Consider the following 23,066-nt stretch of genomic DNA (forward strand, 5'->3'; position numbering starts at 1 on the left):
GGGTTAGACTTCTGGCGTTGAGTAGCATTACTCTTAGTTTCTTATCCCTTGTGATACCTATGGAGGTGGGTTTGTCTTTTGAGCCTTGCCTAAAAAAGGCACTATGGGGGTGGCAAGAGCCTTTGCCAATATCTGAAAGCCCAGGGGTGACAGATGCAAGCCGTCCCTAGCAAAGCATCGTGGCTTGTCGAGCATGTCATCCCAGGCTGACAGGCATTGGATCCCCTTTGAATGACACCAATACTTAAGCCAATTGTTGAAATTGATCATCTTGTCTTCATATTGTGGCATCATTGTTGGTGAGGGTAAGATGCTACTCAAGGTCAGGGTCATACCGGTCTGGGCTACATGCTCAGAGAGCTCCTCTATGTCTCTTTTCATGTAGTCCAGGGAGGTACGTCTCAGGTCATTCACACCAGCATGGACAATGACTGAGTCATATTTGTACTTGCCTTGGAGTGACCTGAGTGCTTGTGTTATGTGGCGGATCCTAGCGCCCGACAGGCAGCTCACTGTGACCTTCTCCTTGTTCAGCCTGGTGAGTGGGATGTCAGTGTGCCTGATGATAGAGTCACCTATTACAAGTGTATCAGGTGTGTTGTTTAGCCTTAAGGGTTGTGACTATTTGGCACACTGGCTTTGTGAGCTATGTGTTGCACGTGTTTTGTTTTGGGGTAGCGGTTGCTTGGGTGTCTGCTTTGGAGGTCTCTGCTGCTTAGGCAGATTTTTATTTAGAGACTCCGAGTATGTTTTTGTGTGTTTATGTGTTTGGTTTGCTGTCGTGGTAGGTCTATGTGAGACTGGAATTGTAGTGAGTGTGGTTTCATTCTCCTCCTGACTGGTTACGCCAGTACTGAGTTGAGAGAGCTTAGCCTCCAGTTTGGCTATATGGTTGCATCTCTCACATGTGTTGGAATTTGTTGGGAGGAGGAGAGGGTTGTCTGTGTACATGAGGCAATTGTAACATTGCCTCAATATTCCCAGATTCACCAGCTGGTCCGGAGAGGAGATTGACAACTGACCTTTGGACATGCTAGAATAGTATTGGGAATTCCTTTATAATTGAGAAAAGGGTGAATGGGGAACAAGGTACTCAAGGGGAGTTTGTGAGGGTGTAGTGCTTTTAATTTTATAGTGCTGACTTAGTGAGCAAGTGCCAGGTAACTTAAATGCAATGTGTTACAGGTAACTTAAATGCAAAAATGACAAACAGTAACTTTCTTTCAAGTGAAACAAGGAAATAAGTAAAGTAAGCAATGCAGATATCACTAGGGATCCACAGAAGTGCTGAAAAGCCATGTTTTAGGTGGAATTAGCGTTTCAGGGAAATAACAAGCAAACAAACAACAAGCATACAAACACAGCTAGATTCAGCAGGCCTGGATCTAGTCTATGCTACAGCAAACAAGGTGTACCAATTTCAGTAAGAAACAGTTCAAATATGCAGGCACTATAAGCCTTTAAACAGAAATTCCCAGCTCAGAAGGGCAGAGTCCAGCCTCTCCTTCCACAAGAGTGCAGACCACAAACTTTCTTAATGTAAAATAACTGGCCTGAAGCCCAAGTGCTTAAATCAGAACTAATACACTTTTAGAATAACAGACACTGAGCCCTCAATCAGCAGTTTCCAACTTAGAAGGATGTAAGCTACCTGTCCTGCCACCACAGTGCAGGCCACAAACCTTCTTAATGTAAAACAACTGGTCTGAAGCCCAAGTGCTTAATCCAAAAGACTTAGAATGATAGCTACACTTTAATCAAGTTACTACCAAGCAGTAATAAATACAATTGAATACTTTAAAAAATGCCTGGATTGGTGCTCAAGTTATACAAACAAAGCTAGATTCAGCAGGCCTGGATCTCCTGGATAGTGAGTAAAGAAGAGAGAGTAAGGCACTGTAAAGTATGAACAGGTACTTATTCACATTTAGGGATATAGTTTATCTTGGTGTTGAGCAAGAATAGAGTCAGCTTTTGGCTATGAAGTCTTTCAAAATGATCTTGAAGGATGGAAGGGAGGGTATTGACCTGATGGATACAGATAAGGAGTTCTAGGCCTTAGCAAAATGGTATGAGTATAGACAATGCCCAGCAGATTTGATAGGTTTGTGGACAGACAGGAGTTTTTGGTCAGTGGATTGTAATGATCAAATGAGAACATAGTTGTATAAAATGTTATTTAGTGCCGGACAAGCATATGCAGATAGATGTTGAATAATTTTATAGTGGTAAGAAACTGTGCATGTTAGTTGATGGGGTCATTCTATCTGATTTAGGCTTTTTAGTGCTACACAGTTGTGGGTTTTGAAAGGAGTATTTGCTACAAATTTAACAACTTTGTTATAGCATTGTTAAAGTTTTGATTTTTTTTTTGTGATCCCTGGAGATTAGTAAGGATGGGTGCACCATATAGAAGTGTTGGAAGGAGATAAGTAGTGGCAAGTATAGTTTTAGTTGTGTTGTTGAAAAAATGTTTGGCTCTATAAAGCATCCCTAATTTTTGATGAGTTTTTAATATGCAATTTTGTATATGCAGGTCAATTTTAAGATTATCATCCTCTGTCATCCCTAATAATTTGTTATGAGAAGTGGCTTCAATGGTTGTATTATCAAGAGAGAGGACTTTAAATTTTGCTTTTTCATGAGAGAGGGATTTGGGGGAAAAGTAGTAGTTTAGTTTATTTTTAATGCTGAGCATGAGAAGTAAGTTACAAAGCCATGTTTCAGTGGCTGTTAAGGCTTCCGGAGTAATTTTTTTGGAGATGTGCCATGTTGACAGATGCAAATGAGTATGGAGTCATCTGCATACTGTATTAGGGAGGCCTGTTGTGGGGATGTGTGGAGGATGTGTTGGTGAGAATGTTAAAGAAGAGGGGATCAAGGATAAAGCCTTGTGGTACACCAGTGGTGACTGGGAGGTCTGGAAAGAGAGGCTGGACTGCCATTTTACTAACTGATACCTGTTGGATAGGTAGCTTTTGAACCATCAAAGTGTGGCTGAGGGAGACTTAATGAGGACATTTGAAGTAGACGTTTGCTGTGACAAACTGTGTTGAAGGCTTTAGACAAGTCTAGAAATATGGAGGAGACTGGCTTGTCATTATCTCTAGTTTTAGCTATATAGATTAAAAGTGCAGTGTTAGTACTATGGGAAGGACAGAAGCCATGTGGTGGTGGGACAGGAGTTCCTCCTGCAGGAGATAGTTTCGGAATTGTTTTTGAATACAATTTTCAGGTATTTTGGATAAGGGGCTAAGATTGCTTTAAGTCTAAAGTTAGTAATGTCTGTTGAATTTCCTCCTTTGTGCAAAGGGGATAATGTGTGACTTTTTCCAGAGAGATGGAATGTGGGATTCCTGGATTAACTGGAAAGTCATCAGCTGAAGTAGAGCATGGTTTGAGTTTGTTTAAATGTAGTTTTATATAGGATGTGGACACACATTTGAAGGTGAAGCAGATGCGGTGATATGTGGCTGTTGGGCAGGATTAGGATTAGATTTTGGGAAATTCTTGGTTCGAGATGCTATATTGTGGTTTTGAGTGGTGAGTTGCTGAGTGATGGGCTAGGGTTGAATTTTTAGCCAGGATGCAAGACTTCTTTAATGGCTGCCTAGAAATTTTTAGGGTTGTGTTTACTATTATTCTTTAATTATTACTAATTATTATTTAATATATGTACATTAACTGATTTTTCTTTTCTGTAGGTTGTTTTAGGATTGATCATAGCCACATGGCATGGCATTAATGGAATTTGATGCTATCATGATAGCACATGATCATGGTAAAAATTACAGTCAGAGCCCTATACAACAGGCAGTCATTTCAGAGCATGACGCTACACCGTAAGCAGGTACTGTCAACAGCATTATCCCCTTTCAATATCTATTGGGCAATATTAAGAAGCATCAACTGACATGACTAAAGGGCAGGGTTTGAAGTACCTCATGAGTGAACATGCATCCAGTTAATGTTAAGACATATAAAACTGCTGAAGTGGGGATAAAGCAGAGGGGCAGACACAATAAATATAAATATTGCATAAGGCACTGTAATTGTTATAGAGTGCTGACTATTAGTGGGCAGGTTGGTAAGGTCAGAGAAGTTGAAGCAAAGCATCCTCCTGAGGACTAATTACAAGGATGGCCTAAAGACTAGTTACAGAAATGGCCTGAAGTCATTTCAACTGGAGCAAGTCTGGGGTCATTTTGGCAAAAAAAAAAAAAAAAATAGAATATGTGTTGGTTGATTTAAAAATGTTCTGTAAGAGCCAGTATTCATTAATTAGGTTTACAGCATACATGGTAGGGTTACAGTAAGTTGCAAAGCCAATATCCATTCATTAGGTTCACAGCATGCATAGTAAGGTTACAATAAGTTGGGATTTTGTAACAATTAGATAACATTTGATGTATAACCCTCTGTTCATCATTGTTCTGACATCCCACTGCCCCTGTGCTACTGTCACTGTGTATCCATGAAGAACAATGCTGTTTCACAGTAATTGTCAAAAGTCATATTCACAGTGAAAAAAGTTGCCATAATTGTGTGAAGTTCTGGGTTCTTTACTGTTGCAGAAACAAAGTACAGAGTCAGTTTGGAGAAAGGCAAGAAAAGTAGAGCTTGACTTATACTAAAAAAAACATAAATCAGAGAAAGGAAAAGAGATGGGAAGAACTTAATATGTGTAGTCTTTCAAAAAGAAAGATGTGACATAATACATCAACAAAGTTAAAAAAAGTGTGATATATAAAATATAAAGAAATAGACAATTCAGGGAATAACACAGATTTTTTTTTCCACAGAAAGGATTGTGGATGGTTGAAACATCCTACTAGAAATGGTTATAGTGTCAGAAATAATGAAAAACATCAAGAATGTATGAGACATACTTATGGAATTTTTATGCCAGACTGTAAAAAATTAGCTGTCTGTTAGTCAGAATGTACAATTTAACCAATGCAGTGAAAATGGCAAACTACGTGACCTATAGGATTTCTTATCTGTCATCAGAATTTATGTTTCTGAAGTAAAACAATGAACCGTTTTCTTACCATAATCTGACATAATGGACAAAATAAGGGGAAAATCGTGGACAGAATCATGAGGGAAGGGATGGTTTCTTTCCTATATGGCAACAATCTCCATGACAACCATCAACACAGGCTCCTAGGCACAGAAACTTGTCAGTAGAATTTCTTCCAATTTTATGACTAGGTCACGTGAGAACCAACAGGTGACTATAGATGTGATCTACACAGACATCACTCAAGCCATCTGAGGTAGTCCCATACAGATGGCTAGCAAGAAAAATGGAACTGTTGGGGGTAGCACAAAGACAGAGAAGCTGAATATCTGTATAGCTGAAGGACAGGACAGAGATAATTGCCCTGGGTCCAGTACTGTTCTTTTTGTTTGCTACATACAAATCGGAGGGATCAAAGAAAAGTCTCAGCATCTTTACTGATAGCATAGCAGAGTTAAGTGCATCTGTGAAGGATTTGGAAAGGATGTTCTAACTGGTACAAAGTTAACCATTGAGGTTCATTAAGAAATGAAAATCTCAGCATTAGTCACCTCTAACTTTGCAATCAATAAAACAGACTCTTACTATTCCACCATTTGACAAATCCTTTCACTGACAAATAAGGCCATCTCAAAACTTGTTTAACGAACATAACCAGTGGTTATATTAATGATAAACATATATCATATATACCCACATATTCATGTGCACACATTATATAATATACAGCCTGGGTAGCATAGTGAAGCAACAGTTAGAGTTGCTGCTTCACAGCATTTGGATATCCATTTTGGGCCTTGTCTGGGAGGGCTTTCTGTGTGTAACCTGCACATCCTTCGCCCTCTGTGTGTCTACAGGTGTTTTTCCAGCTGCTGTGTTTTTTTATAGCAATCTAAAGACCTGATATAGGTAAACTGGTGATCTTCAAAATTTCCCTTTGGTGTACATGTCATGTGATAACGAAAGTGTGTGTATGTGTGTAAGCATGCACACCACTGTAACAGTTTGCCACCCTTGTAAGAGGCTGGTACCCCATTTAGAATTATCACGCTGTTGCACCCACTGACTGCCAGAATAAGCTTTGGCTCTGTCTCAACCATGAACTGCATTAAATGCGCTATCAGAGAATGAGTAAACAATAAATTATTTATAATAAATTATGGCAGAGACAATAAAAGGTCTCTTATGTACCTAAAAGGCCAAATAACTTGTTCTTTCTGTGAAATATGCTTACTGATTAAATTTGCAGCATTAATCTATGTCCTATTAAATGCCGTCCCTTTTCAGTCTCCTTAATTTCAAGTAAATGTTATTATGTTATGGACTAAAGTACAGACTGGCATAACAATGAATCAAAAATAAAGTGCATGTATATAGACAGTGTCTGATCAACCTGTAGTTATGATGGAGGTAAAATGAGGAGTGGTCTTGCTAAATGTTGGAGAGAGTAAGGATGTGTTCCTCTATTTTTTTTTCAAATATGTTTGACTGCCATGGAGAAGATGAGAAGACAGTTAAGCCAGTTTCATAAGAATAGCACTGTACATCATAGGATGTGTCACTGAGAGATTATACACAGGAATCAAATCATTATACACACTATGATTTTCCAAACTGAGGTCTTAGTTTCTCCTTTTGGATTCATAGCTACAGTCATTTCATTTGTAAGGTAATACTTCTGTGAAGAGAACTATAGTGGAATTAATTATTATTCCTGTTATAAGGTACCTAATAGGATCTTTTTTCATTTGCTTAGGCTATAATTTTATTTTGTGAAATTTTCTCACTAAAATGAATAACTAAAACTATTATTTTTGCAGGCTTTTACCCTCAGAAACCCCTTTATAACATATTTTCTGGGAATAATTGTACTAAAGGAGAATAAAAATCCTTTTGACTGGCTCAGGCATATTCATTTAAAGGTCTGCTAAAATGACAATATCAACCAAAGTCATTACATTAGGGAAAAATCATTACAAAGCCACATATATAAACTATCCCTCTCCGAATTGTATTCTTTTATACTTTGTTCATTAGCTTGACAGGTTTACAATGTATACATTCTTGTTACGATAACATGCTATAAACCTAAACTAACTCTTGAAAGGGTTGCTATAACATCAAAATAAGCACACTGTCCCTGGGATTCATGAAGCTCGGAGCAAGGACGGTTTTAGCCTTGCGCCGAGCATCCTCATTACAGATGGTGCAGCAGCGCCGTATGAATATTTATGAGGGCGCACTGCTGCACCCTCGACGTGCACAGGAAACATGTGCAAGTGCAGGGGGCATGTTTAAGTGCTCTACGGAGGTGGAAACATGCCCCCACAGTTGTACAACCTACTATGCTTACTATTAGAGCCCACCTCTAATAGTAAGCTAGTAATTCTGTGTCCGTGGATACTGAAATGTATGCTAAGCATACAAAAGTGTCCAAGAACACTGAAAAATAAAATCAAAGTAGTAAACACACAAGCACATAGTGGAATGTTGAGCCTCGTCACTAGAACTATCACAATTAGATTCCCCGCATCCCTATTTTACATTTGTATTGCTTCAATATTGAAAGTGTAAGCGAAGCGTAGCGTGTTTGTGCATTGCTGCCCCCTGCTTAGCATAGCTTACACATCAAAATCATTTAAATAGAGATAATTAGGCAAGAAAGGAAAATTCTATCCCTTGTACTGACCGTGGGTTTGTGTCGGCCTGTAAAATCAGATGTGTGTCCCAAAAAGGACCCACTATGGACATATGAAAAGGTGGCAACCCTAGCCAAAGAGGGTCAGTCACCAACACAACTATGATGACTGCAAATACCTATGACAGAAATACACAGCTATCATGTAGCAACACGTTATTACATTCACATGTATTACCGAAGGGATTCAAGGACTAACATCACCTGCATGCTATACAGGAACCACATAACAGTGCCTTAATGAATCAGCCTGCAAATACCATTGTATTAGTCCACAAAAGGATAGGTGTTCAAATAGGGAAGGAACCCTCACGCACATAGCGCTTATGTATAAAAGCAGTTCCTACACACCTGCATTTGCTATGCACACCCACCAACATCAGCCCCACACCCAAACATATTACAATACAAACTGTAATAACATCACAAATCATTCTCACACTGTACAACATCTGCAGAAGCCTTAACATACCTTGTCAGAGACACACTAACATGGCCCTATGTGAAATAGCGGCTGTTATACAATGGAACAGCTGCTGATGTAATAGGGTTTGTTTGCACTAATCCCGTTTCAGAGGGTTGTGCGTACACCGGGATTTGTTAGCAATTAGTGAGTAACAGCACAGTATGCTACACTTGTACACCAAATCAAGGATGTCTGGTGAGCACACTGTACACCACATAACAGTTCATGCATAGCCATACAGCCTTGAGCTGGCCAAACATCCTTGCCAGACTTAAACATCTGCAGAAGTATCAGGTACAAACAAACCCTGCATAAGTAGCACTGTTCTGAAATATAACAGCTGTACTCATATGTAGAACTAAATTTTCTAGCCATTACACACAGTCCACGGGAGTCATGAAGCTAATATATCTCTGTGTGTCTCCATATAGCTGTTGAAATATATCACAATAACACATCTAGGCCATCTCCCTCGAAAGTAAGGCAAACAGACAACGCCTAAAAGGAGTACTCACTTATACACCACTGTCGCCATGGTATCAGCTAATGGAGTAGCTGCACAGCTGATGTGCATCCAATTAACTACTTTGGAACAGCAGTTGGTGGACAGGATACCACATGTTACTGATATGTAACTAGAAAAGGATGTGTTATCACACATTCAAACCATCCGTATATACCAGAAGAACGTTACAAAGAACATTGAAACACAAACCGAAAAGGATTGAATCAACTGTTAACGATAACTTGGGTTACTAATAAGGTATGTAGAACAGTCAGTATGTCTGTGTATGTAGTACTATTCTGTAGTATTTAAAGTGCACGCAATCCATATAGTGGAAACAGTTATCTTGTAGTGATGTATTGTTGAGCATAGTAACGCTTGTAGTATTTGTGTGCACTGCTGTAGGTCACAAGGCAGACACCGCATACACCACAAGGGATGCTATATAAGGGCTTTGACAGAAATACTCCTCACCAGCCGACGTCAGTGGCAGGGCTGGTCCAACAAGTATGTGCTATAACAGGGGATAGTATGTGTTGATATATTGTAACTGTAGCCATATGTATGGGTGTAATACAGAGAATAACATGTGGAAGATTGGGCCACTGTGCAAGTATGTTTTGCATTGTGGGATATTGTGCCAATAACTGTGTAATGTACAGTATTGTAGGCAGATATGTATTACAAGCTATATAGCATTACTGTAATGGTAGGCAAACATTAGTTATGTCAATTGGCATTTACAATACACAATAACAGGATACATATGTCTTTTAGTGAGCCGACAGTTTATCAGCATGATAGCAAAGTAAAATGGAAGAGCTATTTAACTATCCATGCACATAAGACATGTAATATGTGCAAAGGTAGGTACTAGGCTGTCTTACCAAGGGTATCTGTAAGCCTAGCTAGCGTGTGTTGTCTTTCGCCACCCCCATAGGTTGGTTCCCTGTGCCTCTGAATGGCAGAGCCAATAGTTCCCTGTGCCTCTGTCCAGCAGATCCACTGCAGTGATCCCCGGGTACATGCCTGTCTCCCATCCACATGTCAAGGTTTCCCTTAAAGAGTGCTTGTGAGGGGCCCTGCCTGATGTACATTGGAATCATATTTTGAAGCATAGGGAGTGTCTGGGTCAGGAATCTATCCATCCAGCATGTCCTACTCATTGTTGTGGTTAGGTGTATATCCCTAGAGCATGTGGCTCTCAGGGGCTTCTGTTTAGGTGGAGCATATCCAGCAATTCAGGGTTGGACATGGGTCTTGTATGTCAAGCAGAGATCACCTGTGAGCATGTGGTATCAACTGATTACAGCTGGAGTTTCATAGGTTGGGATGCATAGGTCATCTGTTTGAGGTCAGTAATCCTCTTGGTGTGGTACTGGTGTGGTCTTCCAAGCTGTTGCAGTTGTCTTGTAAGGTATATCCCAAATGGGGTGTTGTATCCTTTAATGAGTCTGATATGACATGTGTGGAGTCACAATGGCCCTTCTGATCTGGAAGCAAACTCATTAGAGATTAGGGGGGCCATGTAGAAGGATATTCTAACCAAATTGTCATTATGGGTATCGAAGGTGAGATTGCTATCTACTGGTGTTTCCGGATCCTGTATTACCTTTTTTGTATGTAGGGGACTAGCACCTATGTGGTAGTCTGCGGGTAATAAGTTATATCCAAAGTGGGATGACTATGCACTTTTAGGCATTCAGCTTGACGCCATGATATTAACACTAGGTATCTGTCTCAGTGCGACCCTTCCAGAGGGTGTCTGTAGCTAGCTTTGGAGGATCTTATAAGGGATCTCACCTTCTTACTGAGGCTGGTCAGGGATCTCCTCCACGCTTGGTATTGTACTCTCGTTTGCAACAGTGTCTTCCTTCTGTAGTACAATATGTTTATGGCAGGGGACCACCAGATTTGTTTAGTTAATTATGAGTATAGCGTCCTGGTTCTGTTTGGGATAGCACAAGCCATGCACTCCTGTAAGTGCTTATAGAGTGCATTTGTGTAGGATTCAGCAGTTGTAACAGTACTGTCCATCTGCATGGGTGTCATGACGTCCACCACATCTGCCTTAAGAAGCATGTAGTTGGCCTTGTAGACATATTATACCGTGGTTCCATTAATGGGGGGGGGTAGGTTCAGGATGTGGATATCAACGGTGTTCAGCACATGGTCTGATTGGACCAACGAGGAGTTGGCTTCACGTGTGGAGCACCTCTCACTCATGTTGATAATGACTAGGTCTAGGATATTGTTGACCCTGGTGGGTGTGTGGATATGTTGAGTCAGGGCATTGATGTTTATGAATTCTAGAAACCATTGAGCTAATGTGTTGGTACACGAGTAGTTTTCCCAGTTAATGGTTGGGTGGATACAGTGAGGCTTATGTGATGAGTGTGGTGTTGTGCGACTGTGCACCTTCTCCACATGACAGTCAGGGTCAGGCTTGGTTGGAGAGACCTTTACCTCCAGTTTGGCTAGATGAGTGCTTCTCTCACAGCTTGTAGTGTTGGGTGGTAGGTGGAGAGGTTTGTCTGTGTACATGAGGCAATGTGTACATTGCCTCATGATGTCCAGATTCATCAGATAGACAGGTGAGAACACTGGTAGTTGACTCTTGGACATGCCTGAATATAGTACTACATTCACCTAGATAAGTGAGGAAAGTGAGTACAAGAGCTACATTACTCTATGCAAGTGAGAAAAGTATGTACAAAACCTGTTCACCCTTACCTGTAGATGATGTGGAAGATTGAGTGTTATAGTAATTATTAGCTTACGTACTGTTTACAAGCCCTGAACAAGTGCTTAACATGAATAAGCAGTCCAGATAGGGTCTTGGATAATATAAAAACATGGCCCCTCCCCCCAACAGGTACACAAGCATATATTCATGTACACCACAGGGCCCCTGTACCCACAACTATGCAGGTACAAGCTGCACTCAGTCTGCATGGGACCTGCCCATATCACAGGTTGCATCATATACATATGGCAAAACAAGATGCTCTCCACATACACATCATGTAAAACATAGCTCCATGTCAGGTTGTGTACACACTGAATGGTGCACACCAACAGGTATCACAACCCACAAAGGGGGAGACACCACTGATAATGGGAAGTACTGCACTACTACCCTGCTGAATCTGATCTGGAAGGCCATGAACCTTGATCACTTAAGTGATGTCAGCAGTACAGATGTAGATGACAGTATGGTTGATGTCACACTGCATATCATAACCTTGCCAGGTCATAGGACATCATCACCCATACTGTGTACCACCTACACTCGGTATACTAGATGTACATTCCTATGTCACAGGAGTGTTTTGCAACAGGACTGCTGTCAGAAACAACACTACAGAAGGTGTCTGAATAATATGTGATCATCACACCAGTGGCAGCTACAGTATGTCAGGGTTAATGAATTCTATTCCCCCTCATTGTAGTCCATAACTCACAGACAAACAGAAGGCATCTGCCTATTGAAGTATGCAAATGGCTATGACCTAGGAGCAATAGCTGACTCGCATTGTCACCCCTATGTTAACAACCCTGTACCCATGAACTACCACCTAGGCAGTGGTCATCATAATGGACACTTGTGTGTGAGGGATGCAGCTGGGCAGTTGTCTTTCTTGTGATAGCTATGTCACCACACCTGTCAGGGAATCATATGTGGCAACCCTAATAATAATAGGGTGCCATTCGTGAATATAGAGATCATTGGCCAGCCATACAGAACACTCAAGTGACCCATATCAAATCACATATTTCCTTTAAGGGGTATTGGCCATATGCAGATGGCCTACACCAGCCTTCCCTTTCCCCATCTCCACTATGTAGCATGATGCATACCCTGAATAAATCCATGCCCAACCCAGTGATGTCAGACATGCTACACGTACTCATCCTGATCTCGAACACATACTTCATGAACATCCACCTACCACATGCTGGACAGATCCTTGTCCCATACACTTCACATAGTCCTGCCATACTATGCATCCCAGTCCGTCAAAGCTGCACATCGCTCCCCTCTCAGACATGGTGTGATGACCACATGGTAACGCATGGTATATGTATCATTAACCCTGTGGATCAGTAATGTGGCACAGCTCCACCTGGCCCCACAGACCCACCTGTCAGCTACTGCCAGGTAACCTTTCAACCTAGATGCATACATGGCCCATGGCATTATAGCCCACTAGTTGACTTTGACTGTATATGCCATAGTTGATATCCATCCCTGCAAATACCATCTGGCTAGCCAGTGTCCCATGTGTATCACATGTGCAACACAGGTGATACATGGCAGGATGTTGAATCGCTGTACAGTGCCATGTAGATGTATATGGCAGAACACATACGTGTAAAACCTTATGTGAGCATGTCTGCAGGGTCACAGGTCATGTCTGTTAAGGCAGTGTAAGTCCTTATTTGTGACATATACACTGCATCAAGGTCGACTGCATTAATGTGGACACATCCAGCCATGTGTTGATAGGTAGGAGCACCAGTACAGACAAATAGACATGCCCAATCAGAGTATGAGCAAGTTAATCAGGTGACACACACACATATATGGTGATAATATCCATTCAACATTGAGTGTCACATGTGTGTGACACAAACACGTCAGTGTCATGTAGGTTTGCAAATACAACTATTAAAACTGAATTAATGCGACACACATGTATGTTCAGCTGTAGCTCTGTATGTCTCTGAGGTACTGTGACCTGTCTTCATCTTTATGTCTTCCAGGTATGCCGCATGCAAGGCTTTCCCCTTTTACACGCTTGGAGGAATAGGCCCTCATCCCATACCTACTCGATAATCATGACATCCTGTTCAGCCATGTGCCACAGGATGCAAAGCAGCGGGATGCCCTGTGGATGGAACTTCACAGGAGGGTTAATGATGTGGGTGGCCACAACCGCACATACCAGCAGGTGCGCAGGCACTGTACAGACCTCATTAGATGGGCGAAACAGCGTGTGAATGCAATCGCCAGGGAACAAGGCGCAACAGGTGGTGGACCACCAACCCAGCACCCACTCACACGTATCGAGGAGCTACTGGCCAACCTGGGGACACCTGCAGAACCACATCCACAAGCCTTAGCCGATATTGTGGAGGTGGGTGTGTCTCAACCACTGAGCCTGGAGTTGCCTGGTAAGTCAGTACTGCACCTATAACAACTATATTCCATATAGCTGCATGTGTCACTGTACAATATGTAATGTAACATCATATGCAAGGCATGTATACACACATGCCGCATACTATAGTATGCTACTCTGTGTATGCACACATGTGCATACACCATAGTATAGTCTAATGTACTGGTGTATGTGTTATGCACATTGCTCCCTGTAGCCTTTATACAGGGGTGGATTATGCTCATACTGCTGTGTTACTCCTATTTAGGTACTCTGGTGTTCCGCTGCGACAGCAGCCTATTGCAGGTGAGAGTGTTATTATTTATCAGGAACCATAATGCACAAATATATCTGCCATGTGGCCATTCACAACATAATGTATGGTCCTGTCACAATATACAGGTCGGACCTGCAATGCATCTCAATGACTATCCATGTGCCTCACTTGCAAACTATGTAAATCATCTCACCGACATGAATCCTCACAAACTTTATTGCCAGATGTGTTGACAGCTGTGCATACAATGGTGGAGGTGCTGTTCACTTTAGGAACATACAACAGAGCTGATCTACACATGTGGTGAATACAAATAGTACTACACAGTAGGCTGGAGTACGGCCAGCACACAGGTTTCACTGGTGTGGATCATAGCCCAGCTATGAATGTCACACAATGTGATGTGCTATCTTGACAAGTCCATGACATCTATTGGCCTGGCTGCTACACTGCCTACCTAACCTGAAAACATATCCCACATACCACCCTTTATCTGCATAACCCTGTTGTCAGTGGAGCATATATGTCATATGGGACAACACAGACTTGTGAAATAGATGCCCATCACAATAATTTGGACTACACGTGTACACACATGGCCATGGAGGATGGCCAGAGACATGGAGCAACGCACACAGTAGATGCGTTGTGCTTGTCGTACAATGGCTACACATGGTTCAGCCATGGCCTTTGTATAATGTTCAAAATGTAGATGTGGAACACTAGATATCCTACAGGCCTGTGCACATCTTGTGTAGGCGTAACATCAGTCCACCACATAGGATGAGTTGAACATATTGAGGGTGTTGCAACATGACAGCAGTCACCTGTACAGTATCCACATCAGGCCACAGATACAGTACATTCCCGTTGCTGGTGATGGACATAAATGCCATACTAGCTCCTCGTGTGTGTGTGTGTGTGTGTGTGTGTGTGTGTGTGTGTGTGTGTGTGTGTGTGTGTGGTACATAAATGTCATGTGGGATATGGTGTACCGATGTGTTCACCATGTCTACCCATAGTTGCCAGGCTGCAGCAATATGGTTGCAGATGTGCAGGGGTGTCATCTGTATACCCATCAGTTACCTGTGTCACAACTTCCACATCATGGTTTAGTGTGTATACACTTTAGTGACGTGGGTCACATTCCACAGTATATATGTATTGTATCTGAACACAGTCATGGCTATGAACCCTGTCTGTAACTCACACTGTATAGCACTAGAGATGCCTCATCATTCCCTGCAATGGCCATGCACATCAGCTAAATTTGCAGTATATCTGTAAAGTGGACAGACAACACTGAATTGGTACACCATTGCCCCACTGTATATTCGACAGGACACCATTGTGTTAAACATGTATGCATGTTATTGCACACATCAGCAGATCACATGTCATACTACATGTGATTATCAAGGTCATATGCCACACATCAGGCAGGTGTACTGTTAACCTGTGCTTGTCCACATGGTATAACACAGGGATGTATGCTAACCACTGTTATGATTGTGTAATTTGCATGACGTCTGCTATCACACATGCATGCTGTTGTGTGCAACCTAGGGATGTATGATAACTACCACTATTATTGTCTGCGCTGCATGCCGTCTGCTGTATCACATGCATGCTGCATGCCTTCTGTCATATCACATGTGCGTGTGTGTGTGTGTGTGTGTGTGTGTGTGTGTGTGTGTGTGTGTGCCTATTGTATAAATTGTAATGTACAGTTCTCATCTACCCTCACAGGTGATGTAGGTGCATTGCCCTCCTGCGGTACATTAGATGTTTGTGTCCCCACAGACTCTAGCTTTGATGATGAACGTATGATTGGGTCAGAGGCAGAGTTGTCAGGGGCTGAAACTGTGCCATTGGTTGCCATTCCATCTATATCCACCTCATCCCCGCACACCGATCCCATACCTGCACATACCCCAACACCAGTGGTCATAGAGGAAGGACTGCTGGCATGTGGTAGCTTGGAACAGGAAAGTGTGGGGGCTATGGAAGGTGTGCCTGCACACCGTGGTGTCAGCCAAACTACTGATGGTGCCCCACACAGGCACGTGGCCAGTGCTGCTCATAGGAGGACCTCTGGCCAACATGCTCCTGCACAACAGAGTACAGCAGCTGGTGTCACCAGATGCATGTTTCAGGCTGTAATGGAGGCACAGGCACATGCTGAATGGCACAACAGAGAAGATCAGAGGCTACAGAAGGCTGCTGTCTGTTCTTTAAACAACAGCATCCAGGCAATGGTGAATGCTCAACAGCAGATTGCTGATGCTTTGGATAGATGGTTGGGTGACATGGTTGGAGTCCTTGACCGTGGCATAACAATCCGCGAGCATGAGCTGTCTGTGTTGGAACATCTGGTAGGAGTGAGGCATCAGGCATATGGACGTAGGCCTGCTACATCACCTGTGTTGGGTCTACGTGTATGAGCTACCTCACATGCCCGCTCCCATAGTGGCGGTAGCAGCAGCAGTGCATCTGGTGCTGTGCTGTCCACACCACGACACAGCAGGCCACGTGCACGTGGCCCGGGATGGTACCAACAGGGACATGATTCCAGTGGACTAGTGACATCAGACAGTACCCAATCTGCACCTCTGTCTGGTAGTGCCCTTGCAACCCCTGGCATTCACAGGTCACATGTCCATGGCTGGACACCGTGAACTGTAAAACCTCACCTGTACAGTCTGCAGCTGTCAATAATACCCCTGTGTAGGCCAGATACATGGGAGAACTGTGTGCAGGCATATACGCACACACTGGACACATACGTAAGGCACAGCAACACACACATGCATAACATCCACACATGCCCAATTAGATCAAAGGCCCAAACCCACACACATGATGTCATCCAATGGTGCAGCCTAGGCCTCTGGCAAACATTAACACCCTGTGCATATGATGATGCCTGTGCCACATCCCTGACATCTACACCATTGGTGCAGGGACATGCTCATATGGTCTGAGGCATAGGGTGAACAGACTAGGATGATATGTGTAGTTTACAAATGTTGAGGACTGTTGACAGTCAGCAGATATACCATGTAGTACAGGTGTACATTATTGTTAACAGTATGTATCTTGTGTAACAACAGTAAATGCATGTTGGTCATGATGTTCTGCTGTCCTTCTTCAGGTCTAATTGCGCATGGTGGTGGATGTCAGTGTTTGCAGTTAAGTATCCCACATGTCAATGTGGACTACTCACAGGTATGTATGAATATACCAGCATGCACCATGTAGCTGCCACATACCGGTGAGAATGTCCCATGTTACAACCACGTCTACCATTCCAAGAGCATGATAGCTGTGAATTAAGCTACTTTGGCCACAGACGTGACATCCATTAAGGGTGACATCACAGGTACAGTTACATGGAGTGGTGAGGTAAGAGAGTGGTCTAGCTGATTACAAGGGTAGAGGCCAGTGGGAAGTGTGATGCCTCAATGGGAATCAGTAATACACATTCCCATGACAGGATGCCAACACACAACTGCACCCACACACTCAGGTATTGACACCCATGTATTCAGGGACACTGTAACGCACACAAACATACACACACACACACACACACACACACACACACACACACACACACACACACACTCACGGCTTCACAGACACAGTAACACACACTCGCACACAGTTGCTACTGGTGGGATGAGGACCCCTGCCTATGTGCAAATCATTATTACAGTACTGTACACCTACATGACACGCCACAGAGAATAGACATGTACAGGTAGTCAGTACGGCCTAAGATCATGGACATTGACATGGATATTTGAATGCATCATCTGGATGGTGGGAGGGGTCCTATCAGTTCAGTATGGTAACATACATCCTCACTCCAGGAACCAGTCAGCCCTACATACACACACTGTGGCATTCAATAATTAATGCACCTATGTCATGCACATACAGATACCTCACATGTATAGATACACGCCCCTGCCTATGTCCTGATTTCTACATTGCAGTCTGTACAGATGTGTACACTAGTGTACAGGAGAGTGAGTAACAACTGAGATGTATTCCCCACAATACGTGACAAATATGGACACACACCCAACCACACATGCCAGTACTGTGAATCTCAGACCTGCCTAGCTCATGTTAAGTATGTCAGACGTACAGCAGTATTGCACATGTTACAAACTGTACTGATGCTTCCAGTGCCAACAGTGCACTAGGGATGTAATTTCTATTAACAGGTGTCAAGTATTTACCTTCGTTGTCACCCTGACCGCTGTCTAACTTGTGTGTTATGTCCTTCAATTAACAAAACCATTGCTTACTGGTTACACAGGGTATTGTAGGACCAATTGTGACACACCTGTGAGCTGTCCACAGCAAACATCTGTCTGCAAAGATGCCCCGCCACTTAGTTATTTCAACACATCTGTACATACCTGTGGTGCATCTTTCTGTACATTCAGCATATCACCATATACAGTTGGCAATGTTGAGGCTGCATTGCAGCTGCATGATGTACTAGGATACACACCACCTGCATACATCAGCAACTGCACACGCATGTTATCTGAATGCACAACACTACATGTCCAGGTGTGTAGGTCCTACAATCCTGACATTTGGTCATGTTTGGAGGCATTGCAATTGGTGGATATGTGTAATAACATACATGACACATGGACTGTTGTATGATATAATGGGTGACCAGTACAGAGGGGATGTTACCTCTGTCATCATTGATATCACACCTTATGTACTTTTAGCATTCAGCAGCCATAGACCTACATTCCATAGGTTCATAGTTCATAGGTTCATAGTTTAGTATTATGTTAACTGCCCTTGCGAGCCATTTTAAGCCTAGCAAATTATCCCTTGTGAGACTCAAACCCTGCACCTGTGTTTGTAAGGCAAACACCTTAGCCATTAAGCCACCCACCCACAGATTTGCATGTGTGTAATGGTTGTAGCCACCTGTTTGCACAAAGGACTACAACAGCTATGCTATTTACAGGTATGTTGTATGTATGGCATGTACATACCCAGGGCAGGTACATGTATGTCATATCCATACATGAGGGTGTGTACTGGTGTACAGCAACAGACATTTGCTAATGGTGGACAGTACTGATGGCCCTTGGTATGTGTACAGCTGACCTGGTCACAGACAGTGGTATCATTGCATTGCATAACACATGATGCAACTGTGTCAGTATATGTGTACTGTCTAAAGTTGATGTAGAACTTAGTACAGTACACAGGTCAAGGGTCACATGGTGGTGTACTCATCTGTCATACAACATGTATGGTTGCGTGGTGGTGGTCCAAGGGCATGGTGGTGTCTGCAGTTTACATCCTAGAATGCAGCATGTGACACTGTGTCCTGCACATGGCTCATCTGTAATGCCTTTCATGGTGGGACCAGTCAGTACATGTGAGTGGCCTTTATGTATGTGGGTACACCACCTGGAGCAGTCCGTACCTGTGTTATGGCCCACATGTCTGGTTCTGAGGTATATGGTGGTAGTGCTAGGTTCTGATGTATATGATGGTAGTGCTATTGTGCACTACAGAGACATCAGCCAGGTGTTCCTCACTGCACAGATGTCAGTACTCCCCACTGTTGGATCTACAGTGGCCAGCTGTGAATATGGACGCTACATATCTAGCACTGGTTAGCATAAGAAAACAATGCAGTTGTCCTGTAGGTGTATGGGCGTTAACCTGTGTTTAGGACATTTGCCTTGGAATGGCACTGTGTGGGCAGATGCGACTTGGGTAATATCCACACTTCCTTGTATCATGGATGCATGTGATATGTGACAAAGGCCTGCCTACTGTCAGCCATGTCATCCCAGAATGACAGCTGATTTGTAAAAGACTGATGTCAAATATATGTAGAGCAGCGTTCCCGCTAACAATGACAACTACTAACACCAAAGCCCATTACAATGTGTTCTTTATGTCTACCTGTAATAGCATGGCCACTGTGGCCCTCCGTGTTTAGCATCAGAGTGCATCCCAGTGATCCCTGTGCTACTAGGTGTGTGAGCATGCCCCCTGTGCTACTAAGTGTATGAGCATGCCCAGTATATCCTTATGTAGATGGACACATAGTGCATTCCAAACAGCCCTGTGCTACTAAGTGTGTGAGCATGCCCAGTGACACCTTGTGTTGGTTATGTGCCTCTGTGTATGGGCATGGCCATTGTAACCCTGTATAGTGGTAGTAGTTGTCCATTCCACAGATGGGCATACACCAGGTCAGGATGGATTCATACTTTAAACACACAGGTTCACAGGTATGTACATCTTAACTGCCAGAATCCCTGTTGATGTCCGCATTCCCAGACGGTCATAATGACAGCCTTGACATGTGTAGTCTGTGTGGCATGATTCGTATATATGTAGTATTGTAATAGTAATCTGTAAATAGGCAGGTGTTAGGTACCCGACACTGGCGTGTGTGTGTGTATGTCTGTCCCCATTTGCCGGTGGACTCTAAATTGCTTTTAGACTGGCCACACTCCATATATTTCTTATACCCACGGTTAGCAAGGCCGATGATGTCACCCATCTACAAATACACCTCTGGGAGGGCTGTGGCCCAGTAATCTCAGTAGCGAGTTCTGTAACTGTGTAATGTTGTTGTGTAATAAAGTAGTTAGGTCGATGTTCTACTCCCACACTTGTGTGTCTCCCCATTTGCCTGAGGACTGAATAATACCTTTATACTGCTCACACTCCATACATTTCTTATACCCACCATTAGCAAGGCTGATGATGTCACCCATCTACAAATACACCTCTGGGAGTTCTGTGTCCCAGTAATCTTGGTAGCGCGTTCTGTAACTGCGTAATGCTGTAGTGTAATAAAGTAGTTAGGTCGATGTTCTAGTCCCACACTTGCTGTATGTGTGTGTGTGTCTCTGCATTTGCCTGAGGACTGAGTAATACCTTTATACTGCTCACACTCCATACATTTCTTATACCCACTGTTCACAAGGCCGATGATGTCACCCATCTACAAATATACCTCTGGGAGCGCTGTGTCCCAGTAACTTTGGTAGCGCATTCTCTAACTGTGTAAAGCTGTAGTGTAATGAAGTAGTTAGGTCATGTTCTAGTTCCACACTTGCAGTGTGTGTGTGTGTGTGTGTGTGTGTGTGTGTGTGTGTGCGTGTGTGTGTGTCTCCCCATTTGCCTGAGAACTGAGTAATACCTTTATACTGCTCACACTCCATACATTTCTTATACCCACCGTTAGCAAGGCCGATGATGTCATCCATCTACAAATACACCTCTGAGACTGCTGTGTCCTAGTAATCTTGGTAGCGTGTTCTGTAACTGCATAATGCTGTAGTGTAATAAAGTAGTTAGGTCGGTGTTCTAGTCCCATACTTGCCGTGTGTGTGTGTGCGTGTCTCCCCATTTGCCTGAGGACTGAGTAATACCTTTATACTGCTCACACTCCATACATTTCTTATACCAACCGTTAGCAAGGCTGATGATGTCACCCATCTACAAATGCACCTCTGTGAGTGCTGTGTTCCAGAAATTTCGGTAGCGCGTTCTGTAACTGCGTAATGCTGTAGTGTAATAAAGTAGCTAGGTCGGTATTCTAGTCCCACACTTGCCATGTGTGTCTTCCCATTTGCCTGAGGACTGAGTAATACCTTTATACTGCTCATACTCCATACATTTCTTATACCCACCGTTAGCAAGGCCGATGATGTCACCCATCTACTAATACACCTCTGGGAGTGCTGTGTCCCAGTAATCTCGGTAACGTGTTCTGTAACTGCGTAATGCTGTAGTGTAATAAAGTAGTTAGTTCGGTGTTCTAGTCCCACATTTGCCATGTGTGTGTCTCCCCATTTGCCTGAGGACTGAGTAATACCTTTACACTGCTCACACTCTATACATTTCTTATACCTACCGTTAGCAAGGCCGATGATGTCACCCATCTACAAATACACCTCTGGGAGTGCTGTGTTTCAGTAATCTTGGTAGCGCATTCTGTAACTGCGTAATGCTGTAGTGTAGTAAACTAGTTAGGTCAGTATTCTAATCCTAGACATGCCAAGTGTGGGTGTGTGTGTGTGTGTGTGTGTGTGTGTGTGTGTGTGTGTGTGTGTGTGTGTGTGTGTGTGTGTGTGTGTGTGTGTGTGTCTGCCTGCATGAGACAAGTACAGTGCTTTGTAGTATTCGCTGTACCGCATGCCCTAAACGCATGTTGCTGCAGTGTGATGTGGTAGGGGTTTGTATACATGACATGGCAAGTGTGTGTTTGTCTGTCAGAGCCTGTCTAGAGGTGGCCGTGATTGTCTTACCATTGGACATGTTTGGGAGCGGGTTTCGTAGTTTTCCTATATAGTATCCATCTTATGACACATTGGCCACCTCACAAGGAGTACAGCTGTCAGTCAGTCACAGCACTGTGTTGGCAAACCATACCCATACATCTGCCAAAAGGGCTGGTGAACTAAGTATGCAGCCCTACTAGTACCTGGCATATGTCCCGCACCCATGTGCCATGCACTTACAACCTTGCCTAGGATATCCCACTATGTTACTAGTAACATGCACATTGAGGACAGATAGTAGGCATGGTGTGACCACAGTGGTCTGCAGAGGACATGGCACTCTGTACAGTGGTACAATTGTCACATATATGTGGACATTATGTCTTCACTATGTTCCGCACTGAATGGCTGCAACATATGTGGTGCCATCATATGTGATCCATTAAGGCCAGACAATGCTGTACACATGTGCCCTGTATGGACCCATGCCACTGACACCACGGAATACCTGTCCATTCTATAAATGCAGGTGCAGGGCTGACCTGCTCACTGTAAGCAGGTTTCGCCATACCAGGCCAGTATTGGCATATCGGGGTATAACAGGCTGTGTACACTACATGTGTCTGCCAAAC

The sequence above is a fragment of the Protopterus annectens genome, chromosome 1.part0, assembly GCF_019279795.1.
Source record: "Protopterus annectens isolate FY-2018-M chromosome 1.part0, PAN1.0, whole genome shotgun sequence".
NCBI lineage: Eukaryota > Metazoa > Chordata > Ceratodontiformes > Protopteridae > Protopterus > Protopterus annectens.